This window comes from Rhinolophus sinicus, linkage group LG11 (genome assembly GCF_036562045.2).
Source record: "Rhinolophus sinicus isolate RSC01 linkage group LG11, ASM3656204v1, whole genome shotgun sequence".
NCBI lineage: Eukaryota > Metazoa > Chordata > Mammalia > Chiroptera > Rhinolophidae > Rhinolophus > Rhinolophus sinicus.
In genome coordinates this window covers 44,404,559-44,416,785 of record NC_133760.1, presented here as the reverse complement: position 1 = coordinate 44,416,785, position 12,227 = coordinate 44,404,559, and the positions used below count along the sequence as shown (strand labels likewise).

The 12,227-nt window shown below is 44.9% G+C and overlaps 1 long non-coding RNA gene across 3 annotated transcripts in view; it reads left to right on the top strand.

The window, feature by feature from the left end:
• LOC141567516 (uncharacterized) overlaps positions 1–12,227 on the top strand; it is a 188,579-nt gene that overhangs the window by 86,758 nt on the left and 89,594 nt on the right. For 2 of the 3 annotated variants that reach the window (XR_012490194.1, XR_012490192.1), the window contains exon 2: positions 1,859–1,907. This is a non-coding gene — a long non-coding RNA (uncharacterized LOC141567516). Of the gene's footprint in view, positions 1–1,858; positions 1,908–5,380; positions 5,430–12,227 lie in introns of all 3 variants that reach the window. The other variant, XR_012490193.1, reaches the window with a different exon arrangement.

Sequence of the window (12,227 nt, the reverse complement as noted above, 5' to 3'; positions counted from 1 at the left end):
AGCGGTTCATTTTGTTTTACAGAACAGGTTTGAAGAGTTTTCTTGCAGAGTTTTTGTTTCATAATCAAAATAATTCAAGGGAAGTGACACGACTTTTCTTTTTGAGATTTTTTTTTTTTTCTGGACAAAGTCTAGGAGAGAGAGGGAGAGGAAGGAAAAAAAAAAAATCTAACCAATTCCAAGACTAGCAAACAAAAGTTACACACAATGGGAAAAACCTCAAAGATAGTTATAAATTATTCTGTCACTAAATTAAAGTATCTGTAGAAGCAAAGTCTTAAAAGTGTAAAACGAGTACCAGTGAACTACCTTCACAGTTGATGGAATTATGGAAACTTCTCTGGTCTGACTATCTCCCCAAATACATTTTAGCCTTTTGTTGTTTTTAATGTAGTTTAAAGAAACTTTATGCATTTCAAAATAAATAAATAACTTTGAAAGGAAAAAAAAAGCCAAAAGAAAAGCAGAAATTGGGGCAGTTTTTAAACTGCAAGCCAACTGTTTGCTCTACTTTGCTTTATTTATTAGTTCTTAAGGTATTTAAAACTTGAGCATTAAAACTGCAGAATAATTTGCAAATGAATGCAGTTGGAGTTGTGAAAATATAACTCACAGCTGAATGTGGGTTACTCAGACAAATGGCTGCTTTGTTCGAGGAGGGGAAGTAAAGTTCTGTGTTAATTTATTACAAACTACAGCATTTCATCCCTGATGTCCAGGCAACAATGTTTTTTATTTCAAGTAATTTATAAGCACTTCCCAGAGCACTTAGCAGTGATGTCCTTGGCTATTTTGCTCCCAGAAGCGGAGTGTATATGTATTTACTGTGGGAATTTGTTTTTAATAAAACTGTTGTAAGGCATTTTTATTCCTTTGCTTTGTTAGATTAAAAACATTCGCTGCATAAGTAATGTATTTTATTCCAAGTTGAAAGGCAGCAGATCACAGCCAGCAACTGTATTGGTTGGTTGAGAATACTGACGAGAGAAGCAGTGTTTAAAGCGAACCAGATCATTTTCCTAGGGGCTCTAGGTGTCTTCTTTGGTTAGGTGTCAGGGAAACAGCTTTTAGGTGACCCAGGACCCTGGCAGTGCCCAGGAGGTCCCAGGATGCAAACCCTGGAGACCAAAATTCACACGACAGAATTGAATAGAAAAAGGGAGACTAATAGGCAGTAAATGTGTGTGTGAGCACTACTTCCCATGTGTAGGAATGAAAACACACACACACACACACACACACACACACACACACACGTCAATGTTAGGAATCCTTACAAGTTTTCATCAGTTCTCATATTTCCTAGAATCAGTTCACAACCCTAGAGAATCCAAAATTGGCCGTTATTTCAGTGTTTATAGAAAGCCCACAGATATTCAGGTTCCTATGTACACATAACATCTACAATTGTAAAAAATCAGAATTACTTGGATGCTATTCGGTAGATTAAATTTGGGGCTAAGTACCTCAAAGCCATATTTAGTTTCCAGTTTTCAGTTTTGGTGAGAGAATTGCGGAGAGAGCTACGAGTCACAAAAGTCTTGCCCCAAAGGATAGAACTAGCTGTTCTGCTGATGCCTGCTGAGAATCTTGTGGAGATTCCAGCTCTCCAGGGGCCTTTAACCATCTCACTCTCCCAAGAAGGGGTGAGTTGGTTGAAGTCATAGCCTATGTATCAATCTATCTGTCTATCAGTCATGCAGTTTATCATCCTTGTAACTTCGACTGGGAGAAAATCATGGGTCCTAACAGCTGATGTTATGGGAAGCCGATAGGTAATTTCCATATGTACATAACCCCAGAATTGCTATACAAGCACACCTCATTTTATTGCTTTTCTCTTTATTGCCCTTCACAGATGTTGCAATTTCTGTACATTGAAGGCAAGACCCTGCACCAGCAAAAAGGTGAGGTACGACTAGCTTTACTGTGGTACTCGTTTTATTGCGGTGGGGGGGAACTGACCCCTCAGTGTCTCCGAGGTCCGCCTGTATGGTCAACAGGTATCGCATGGTGCTTTACATGTGAACACAGATGGTGCAATCTTGGGCTCCAGAGGCAAAGGTTATACCAGGCCCTGCAGCCTACGGAGGTACGGGAACTATGTAAAATGCAGCCTCATAATTATCTAGACACATTTGAGAAGTTCTTTATAATTTGAAAATTGCTTTGACTTTTAAGAAGAAATTTGATGAGCAATTACTCCATAATAATAGATTTTTAAACTTATTATTAAAAAAAAAAAGTAACAAGAGACATGTTTGAACAAATTACCTTTAAGAAAATCTAGCTTTTTTTTGCCGGGCCACTAACTTTTCTAGAAGTGAGGAATAAATGGAAATAGAGATTGCTATATTAATTAGCCTTTGAAATCATATTTATTATTTGTAAAGGAACCATGGAAATAAGCACTGGACTACAGGCCAGGGAATTGAAAGTAGGAAGTAGGTCTAATAAGAATCGGACTTATGCACATGGAGCAAACAATATTTCTCTTCTCATCCAGTCACTATCCCAAATGGAGAAGAATTGATCAATACTTTCTCCTATTCCTTCTGTTTCTTCATTTAAAAACCAACCTAATTGTTCAAGACCAGCTCTAAGAAGCTTTCCTGACCTTAACCCGTGTTCATCTTTTCCTCTTGTAACTCCTAGAACGGGAAGTGTGTATGTGCTTGTGTGTCTGTATATATGTGTGTATATAGATTTCTAGGGCTTAAAGGCCCTTGGGACTCACGGGGCAATCAGCCCTCTGGGCCTTGAGCATCTCACCTGGAAAGTGAGCAGGTTGACTGAGGAGGAAGGAGGAATGGCACCGCGAGTTCCCGTAGAACAAGGGACTGGACCAGAGCTTGGCTCAGCAGGCAGGATGCACGTCTTGACGTCATCAGGGTCTTGTGGGGTCCAGCCCCAAACTCTTTCCTCGGGGGTTTCTGATACCTTGAGTCCCTTCGCAATAAAAAGGGAGTTGTGTTTTTTCCTTAGTGAAGAAATCAACTCAAGAGCTGGTCATAATAAAATAATGTTCACAATTTTTTAAAGAAATGAGAGAGATAGGTAGAAGGAAAGCAGAAAAAGAGAACACATCGATTCGAGATGCGACAACCACAGCTGAGAGTATTTAGCTAACGTTGGAAACAATTATCTATCAATCAAGTAATCCTCAACTTAAAATTTGTCCAAACAAATATTTACCATGGCTGATGAATCTCTGTGCTTCTGGAGGGGATATTAGTCTTCTAAATGAGCAGATCTCAAATATGACTTTGTGCTGCGTTGATTTTTTAAACCCCATTTTAAGCGTGTCATTAACACGCTACAATGGTTAACCAATACACCAGAGAATTCTTGGGCGGGAAACCCTTCTCAGTCCCTAGAGGTTGCCCACGGTGCTGAAAAACCAACACATTGTCTCCCAGAGGAGTGGCCATTTCACAGCCCCACTCTGCGCAATAATACTAGTTGGCAGGAAAGAAAAAGTGGTGATGTTAAAGGGGCGTTGTGTCTGAGGATGGAAACCCCGCCTGAATCTCCACCGTGCGTCCTCTGCAGCTGGTGGAGAATCTTCTTGTGCAGAGTAGCAGGCCCTGGAGGACACCCAGCTCAGATCCCAGCCCCCAGACCTGCCACCTGCCATCCGTGCAACTCTGGGCTGGTGACTTTAGCATGTTTGTGCCTCAGTTTCCTCATTTGTAAAATCGAGATGATAATAGTAGCACCTACCTCCTAGGGATGTTGTGGGTCTTAAACACATCACATATTTTCCATGTGTCAACCAAGCTTGGCGTATAGGAATGCCTTAGGATTATGTGTTGAGGCTGTGCCCACAGAGAGTGGTGGTGCCCTGAGAAGCCCTGGCTGTGTCCAGGAAGTGTGGCTGTTCCCAGAGAAAGTGGCAGTGCCCTGAGAAATCCTAGCTGTGCCCGGGGAAGACAGGTGGTACCCTAAGAAGTCCAGGAAGTCTGGCTGTGCCCAGGAGTACTGGTGGTGCCCTGAGAAACCCTGGCCGTGTCCGGGAAGACAGGTGGTACCCTAAGAAGTCCAGGAAGTCTGGCTGTGCCCAGGAGTACTGGTGGTGCCCTGAGAAACCCTGGCTGTGTCCGGGAAGACAGGTGGTACCCTAAGAAGTCCAGGAAGTCTGGCTGTGCCCAGGAGTACTGGTGGTGCCCTGAGAAACCCTGGCTGTGTCCGGGAAGACAGGTGGTACCCTAAGAAGTCCAGGAAGTCTGGCAGTGCCCAGGAGTACTGGTGGTGCCCTGAGAAACCCTGGCTGTGTCCGGGAAGACAGGTGGTACCCTAAGAAGTCCAGGAAGTCTGGCAGTGCCCAGGAGTACTGGTGGTGCCCTGAGAAACCCTGGCTGTGTCCGGGAAGACAGGTGGTACCCTAAGAAGTCCAGGAAGTCTGGCCGTGCCCAGAAGCACTGGTGGTGCCCTGAGAAACCCTGGCTGTGCCCAGAGAGCCTGGCTGTGTCCAGGATATTGCATTCACCCCAGGCTCCTCGCACAGGTCCCCTCGCGGAAGACGCTTGTCGCGTAGATTGTGAGGCGAGAGCCTGTAGGGGTGGAGTGTGGGGGCGGAGCCCCAGAGAGTAGTTTCCAGGCTCTCGGCCTCACATAGACAGGTGCTGGCTCAGGTAGTAAATGGCCAACTGTGATTGCATGGCCATCAGCTGTGGCTAGTTGGCCGTCAGCTGTAACCAGTGAGCCATTGGCCACAATATAACTGCTGTGGCTAAGGAAGGAAGAGGAAAGAGAAGAAGGATGGGGCTAGCAAGAAGATGGCGGCTGGGCTGGCAAGCGTGGATGGCGGTTTGCGGACAGTGTGTATCCAGCCTCCAGTGAGAGTATAGTGCCGCCAGAGAGAATAAAGTGGTATGACTCCCCTACCTATGGCTCCGTGGGTGTTCCTTTTTGGCCTCACCATATCCTGCGTTCTTGTATGGGGAGCGGGACCAGAGACCCCGCCGGGTCTCCTACACGACAGTACCTCAAAGCCATATTTAGTTTCCAGTTTTCAGTTTTGGTGAGAGAATTGTGGAGAGAGCTACGAGTCACAAAAGTCTTGCCCCAAAGGATGGAACTAGCTGTTCTGCTGATGCCTGCTGAGAATCTTGTGGAGATTCCAGCTCTCCAGGGGCCTTTAACCATCTCACTCTCCCAAGAATGGGTGAGTTGGTTGAAGTCATAGCCTATCTATCAATCTATCTGTCTATCAATCATGCAGTTTTATCATCCTTGTAACTTCGACTGGGAGAAAATCATGGGTCCTAACAGCTGATGTTATGGGAAGCCGATAGGTAATTTCCATATGTACATAACCCCAGAATTGCTATACAAGCACACCTCATTTTATTGCTTTTCTCTTTATTGCCCTTCACAGATGTCGCAGTTTCTGTACATTGAAGGCAAGACCCTGCACCAGCAAAAAGGTGAGGTACGACTAGCTTTACTGTGATACTCGTTTTATTGCGGTGGGGGGGAACTGACCCCTCAGTGTCTCCGAGGTCCGCCTGTATGGTTAACAGGTATCGCATGGTGCTTTACATGTGAACACAGGTGGTGCAATCTTGGGCTCCAGAGGCAAAGGTTATACCAGGCCCTGCAGCCTACGGAGGTACGGGAACTATGTAAAATGCAGCCTCATAATTATCTAGACACATTTGAGAAGTTCTTTATAATTTGAAAATTGCTTTGACTTTTAAGAAGAAATTTGATGAGCAATTACTCCATAATAATAGATTTTTAAACTTATTATTAAAAAAAAAAAAAGTAACAAGAGACATGTTTGAACAAATTACCTTTAAGAAAATCTAGTTTTTTTTTTGCCGGGCCACTAACTTTTCTAGAAGTGAGGAATAAATGGAAATACAGATTGCTATATTAATTAGCCATAGAAATCATATTTATTATTTGTAAAGGAACCATGGAAATAAGCACTGGACTACAGGCCAGGGAATTGAAAGTAGGAAGTAGGTCTAATAAGAATCGGACTTATGCACATGGAGCAAACAATATTTCTCTTCTCATCCAGTCACTATCCCAAATGGAGAAGAATTGATCAATACTTTCTCCTATTCCTTCTGTTTCTTTATTTAAAAACCAACCTAATTGTTCAAGACCAGCTCTAAGAAGCTTTCCTGACCTTAACCCGTGTTCATCTTTTCCTCTTGTAACTCCTAGACCGGGAAGTGTGTATGTGCTTGTGTGTCTGTATATATGTGTGTATATAGATTTCTAGGGCTTAAAGGTCCTTGGGACTCACGGGGCAATCAGCCCTCTGGGCCTTGAGCATCTCACCTGGAAAGTGAGCAGGTTGACTGAGGAGGAAGGAGGAATGGCACCGCGAGTTCCCGTAGAACAAGGGACTGGACCAGAGCTTGGCTCAGCAGGCAGGATGCACGTCTTGACGTCATCAAGGTCTTGTGGGGTCCAGCCCCAAACTCTTTCCTCGGGGGTTTCTGATACCTTGAGTCCCTTCGCAATAAAAAGGGAGTTGTGTTTTTTCCTTAGTGAAGAAATCAACTCAAGAGCTGGTCATAATAAAATAATGTTCACAATTTTTTGAAGAAATGAGAGAGATAGGTAGAAGGAAAGCAGAAAAAGAGAACACATCGATTCGAGATGCGACGACAGCTGAGAGTATTTAGCTAACGTTGGAAACAATTATCTATCAATCAAGTAATCCTCAACTTAAAATTTGTCCGAACAAATATTTACCATGGCTGATGAATCTCTGTGCTTCTGGAGGGGATATTAGTCTTCTAAATGAGCAGATCTCAAATATGACTTTGTGCTGCGTTGATTTTTTAAACCCCATTTTAAGCGTGTCATTAACACGCTACAATGGTTAACCAATACACCAGAGAATCCTTGGGTGGGAAACCCTTCTCAGTCCCTAGAGGTTGCCCACGGTGCTGAAAAACCAACACATTGTCTCCCAGAGGAGTGGCCATTTCACAGCCCCACTCTGCGCAATAATACTAGGTGGCAGGAAAGAAAAAGTGGTGACGTTAAAGGGGCGTTCTGTCTGAGGATGGAAACCCCGCCTGAATCTCCACCGTGCGTCCTCTGCAGCTGGTGGAGAATCTTCTTGTGCAGAGTAGCAGGCCCTGGAGGACACCCAGCTCAGATCCCAGCCCCCAGACCTGCCACCTGCCATCCGTGCAACTCTGGGCTGGTGACTTTAGCATGTTTGTGCCTCAATTTCCTCATTTGTAAAATCGAGATGATAATAGTAGCACCTACCTCCTAGGGATGTTGTGGGTCTTAAACACATCACATATTTTCCATGTGTCAACCAAGCTTGGCGTATAGGAATGCCTTAGGATTATGTGTTGCTTGGCACACTCCGAGTTAATATGTCCATTGAATTGAGTGACACCATATTGAGCTTCATCTTGTAGTTTTGCTCAGTAGTAGGATGCTTTCTCTGCACACGGTTTCTCTTTTCTCATGTGTTTTCTTCACAGGAGCCCTTTCTTCCCCCTGGGCCTCCCTGGATCTCTTGAGGTCTCACTTCCTTTCTGCCTCTCCCTCTTCCTGAGCCTGTATCTGTCTCCTTGAGTTGTCTCTAGACATCCTCATTACAACTCTATCTGCCTCATTTATATTCATTCATTAGCATATGTTTTACATGCCCCTCCCTTAACAAATCTTAGAAAGCAGGCCACCTGGTGCTAGGGAGGCCACTGGGGTATTGAAGCGGGTGTGGGAAGGTGTTTGGGCTTCTCCAAGTCACTCCGGAGGAAACAGAGACTTCCAAGGTTTAGGGCATCAAAGTGGGCCCTTTTAGCTTCTCAAGTTCAGGGAACTCACCACAACCTAAAGCGACAGAAGAAAAGCATTTGTGGAAGGGCTGATACTTCTGCCCCACCATCAAACCCTGGGGTAGCAGGGTACTTGTGACTCAGGATCCCCTCCGTGGGCATCTGGGTATCTGTGGTTTGCTCTGTTGGGATCTCTCCGTGTCTCTGGCTCTTATTACAGTTTTCTGTCTTCTCCACCATTACCTATTATACTTGTCAAATTTATTCACGCTCTGGTGAAAAGAGCTAATCCAGTTTAATGCAACAGCTCCCTGGAGAATTTGGGTTTTAAGAAGCTGCAAAAGGTTGCCTCTAGATTGTAGGACAGGTGACAAACCGGCAGGACATGGGCCATCTTTGGTTCTTAGAAGTCTTTGAATTCAGTCCACAGTATGATGCCAAAAAGCAAACTGATGATAAAAATTAGTACAATTTCCATAAAAGTCTGGATGTGTGGCCTCCCTCAAAGAATCCAGGCCTGCCTCCCTTTGTCTCTCTCTCGCTGCATGTCTGTGAACTCGTGGTCACAGACCCTCTTGTTGAGCACCTGTTCACTCTCAAATGTCTGCTCTCCAAGCTCGAAGGGTCTGCGGCCTTCTACCATCCTACATACTGGGAATTTCTCAAAAGAGACAAGCTGGCCCCAAATAGGGGATGGTGAAAATATGTGTGGACTTTTTACTTTCTAGTTTTATGTTTGTTATGAAATGTGTATTTGTGTATATAGTTTAATGTAAATATGTGTAAGTAAACAGCTATCTTGGGATGCATGCTCAGATATTTTTGACTGATGGTGTATATGATCAAACACGGAAACCTTTGTTGCTACACTATGGTTACTTTGGAACAGTTGTTAAAAGGTGACTGTGTGCAAAACACATGTTAATTCATGAATAACGAATGAGCCAGATGGAGCTGTATCAAGGATTCCAGGAGATAGATAGCTCAAGGAAACAGAGAGGGAGAGCAAAGAGAAAGAAAGAATAAAAATGACACGTACTGGTAAACATGACCCTTAAAGAACCCTGATACTCTAACCAGTTCTCTTGGCTACAGCAGAAGGACTACACAGGAGATAGCAAACTCTTCTTAGAACACATATAGAATTCCTGATCGTCAATGTAGAGCTTAGAAGACATCTATTCCTATAGGTCATTTTATGTCGTGGGGAAAATCAGAGCTTGAAGGCTTAAGCAGTTTGCCTGGGGTCATCAGCAAGTCGTCCTTGCTGCTGACCGTGGACATTTCAGGTTTCTGGGAAGAGACCAGTTTTCAGTCCATCTAGAAAAAGAGGGTGCAGTCCTAGTAAAGAAATGTATCCTTTATTAGGAATCCGTTCTTACCATTTCTACGAAAATTAAACGAGTTTCCTTGCTGTTCTGCATGGTGAGTCCAGGCCATCTCCTATCTGATCAGTTGTCTTCAGGAAAGAAATGTTGAACAGGGTGACATTCAGGGAAGGGCTTGTGGCACCCTAGATAAGGACAAGAGCTTTGGGATCAAATGAAGCGGGGGTCAGGTTCTAGGTTGGCCTGTTACTGAGGGTGTGAAGTCTGTATTCCCATCTGTAACATGGAGCTAACTATAGTACTGCCCTCATAGACTCTTGGCAAGACTAAATGAGGTCTGTAGGTAAAAAATGTAGCACAGTGTTGAGCATCTTGAAAGGGCCCAATAAATGGTCGATACTGTCAGATGAAAATTAATGTCAGCTCTCAGCTGTCCACGTGTGCAGCCCATGTTGGGACCTGATGGCAGGTAAAGCTTCACCCAGGATGCCTTTTACTCAAGGAACCCAAGTCGTCCGCACAGGAGTGAAATGAGAAGTTGAGGTCCAGGAAGAGAGTCCCATCTCCTCCAAACAAGACAATGACCGGGGATTAGCTGAGCAGGCCACTGCTTATGAGTGTGTATAAGCCGAGGGCAGTCCTTGAATTATCTGTAAGTTTCATCAAGAAAGAAGTCTTGCATTCTTGTGGGAAGGGAAACTGGTGTTCTGTGGGACAGGGTATGCTCTCGGCTCTGGCCAGGGCAGCTCCCCTTTGCTTTATGTGATGTGGACTTAATTTTTGGCAAGGAATTTACTTGAGTTTTGGTGTAGAAAGATCTCTTGCGGTCTCCTCCTCTTCCTCCTCCTCTTCCTCCTTCTCCTCGTCTTCCTCCTTTTTTCCTGTCCCGTCTTTTCCCCGGTTCCTCTTCCCTCTGTCCCCCAGGCTGTTTGCTAGGACAGGCCAAGGACTCCCGTGTGGCCTTGAAGCCCAGAAAAGGAGGGGTGAATCCATCTCTGAAACATCAGCCCACCTTCTGCTTTTGAAGCTCTTACTTCCTGTGGCCTCTGCTGTGAGTGCCACCCTCCCCCTGTGGGCAGGTTGGAAGCACCAACTTCCAACAATGGTGCATCCTCCTGGCTCAAATCCAGAAACTCTGAATCAGCTTTGTCTGCCTGCCCTTTATATGAAGAGCCATCAAGATGTTTTGCTGGCCTCCTGAGCCTGGCTTTCCCTGTATGTGTTCTGTGCAAAGACCTGGTGCGGAGGGTACTTTATCTCCCAGATCAAATACACCCACAGGGAAGGGGTCAGTACTAGGGACTGGCTGGGGTGGCACCAGCTCAGGAAGGCCCCGTGTGCTTGTGCAGCCTGGTGGCACCCCATGTTTTCCCAGACCTTGGGCTTCCTTCCAATGCCATTTCAGGAAGGGTGTTGGGCTCCCTTTCCTTAGTGGGGCTCCCTGGATCAGTCTGGAATAGAACCACTAAAACCCCATTAACCAGCAATCAGTGAGGGCCAGTGCGGATGCCTCTACCACCCCAGGAATATCCAATTAGCAAAGCATGATCCAGCCCTCCAGTGAAAGAAGTCAGCCCCATTATCTGTGATGTCCCCAATTAGAGTGTTTATTCATGAAAGACTGCGCTGAGCTGGCCAGCCCCTCTGCTCCTTCCTTCCCAAAGCATGGCCAGTTAAGCATCTCTTCCCACCCCCACGCCTGCCCCGTACCCCTCCCCCACCTTCCCCACAATCTGCCCAAATCACAGGGACTTGTGCTGGCAGCAGGACGGAAGAGTCAAATGCTTCAGGTTTGGTCATGCCTGACTTGAGTTCCGTGTTTTGCGTTCCTTTGGGGGTGGGGGGGATGGAAAAATAAATGAGGTGAGCCCCAAGTGTGGCTGTGATTTAGTTAGTTTTTATCAATCTCACTTTAGCAGTAAATCTGGCATTTATCAGACACTGAGAAAGCCCCAGGTGCTGGGGTCTCACTCCTTCCCCTTCCTGCTTTCTCTCCTCACTTGCAATCAGTTATGTTTTAACTGCATAAAAACGTGGAACCAAAATGCATCTGCTTTTCGAGCTAAAGTGGTCCTTTAGTGACTGGGTGGGGTAGCGCTTCTTCCGCTCCGTTTTCCAAATGAGTAAACGTAATACCATTGGGTTTGGTTGTTTTATAAACCTCTCCATTTTTTTATATAGCCTAGAAGATAACCCCACTTTTAAAATGCTTAAATAAAGATAGTGATCATGAAGGAAGGAAGGAAGTAAATAAATTAATACAAGAACCCAAACAGTACTGGCGAGGAAGGTAATGTTAGCAGGGACTCCTCATTCTGGAAAGACTGAATAAAAGGGGAAATATTGCAGTGCATTCACAGCAGCAGTCACATCCTGCTTGCTGGGAGATAAAACGCTGGCTCTGAGAGCATTCTGAGGCAGGCCATTTTAGCATTGGACATGGTATGAATTTTCTTGCAATATCAGACCTCAGAAGTCAAATCTGCTCTCCACTAGAAGGGAAATTCTACTCCTTTCTAGCGTTCCTGCTCAGACAAGTTGCTTGGGGGAATAAGGGAGCATTGCTCTGACCAAAACTTGTGTAGGCTGCTGCAAAAACACAATCTGTCTGTTTATATTTCTAGAGCCAAACACGGTGTTTTCTGTAATTCTGATTAGCATCTACTTGGCCCCTTCCTTGAAGTATCCTCTGTGGAAATGTTCCAGATAGAAATCTGTGCGCTCCTACCGTCAGTGGTGTGCTGGAGCCGGCCCCTACCAGCTCGAGAGCTGGTTGTCAAAACTGCAGGGATTTTGCAAATTGTTTTTTAAACACAACCGTTATTAAAATTTAAATGATACAAACTCACAATTAAATGAATCGTATTAAAAACAACGGTAGTCCTACTCAAACTAATCACATCTTAACTATTTTACTACTTTTTACTGGTTGTATACACACTTACATCTTCAAGTTATTTACATCTGTTGCGTCTGTATGGAGGGAACATTAGAGAATAGTGTGCTCCTCAGCATCCCTTGTCTTGAAATCAGCCATTGGGGGGAATATTTTCACCAGGGACGTGAGAAGCGTGACGAGTCAGGGTCCCTTCCACCCTTACCCCACAGCCAGCATATCACGACCAGAAGATCG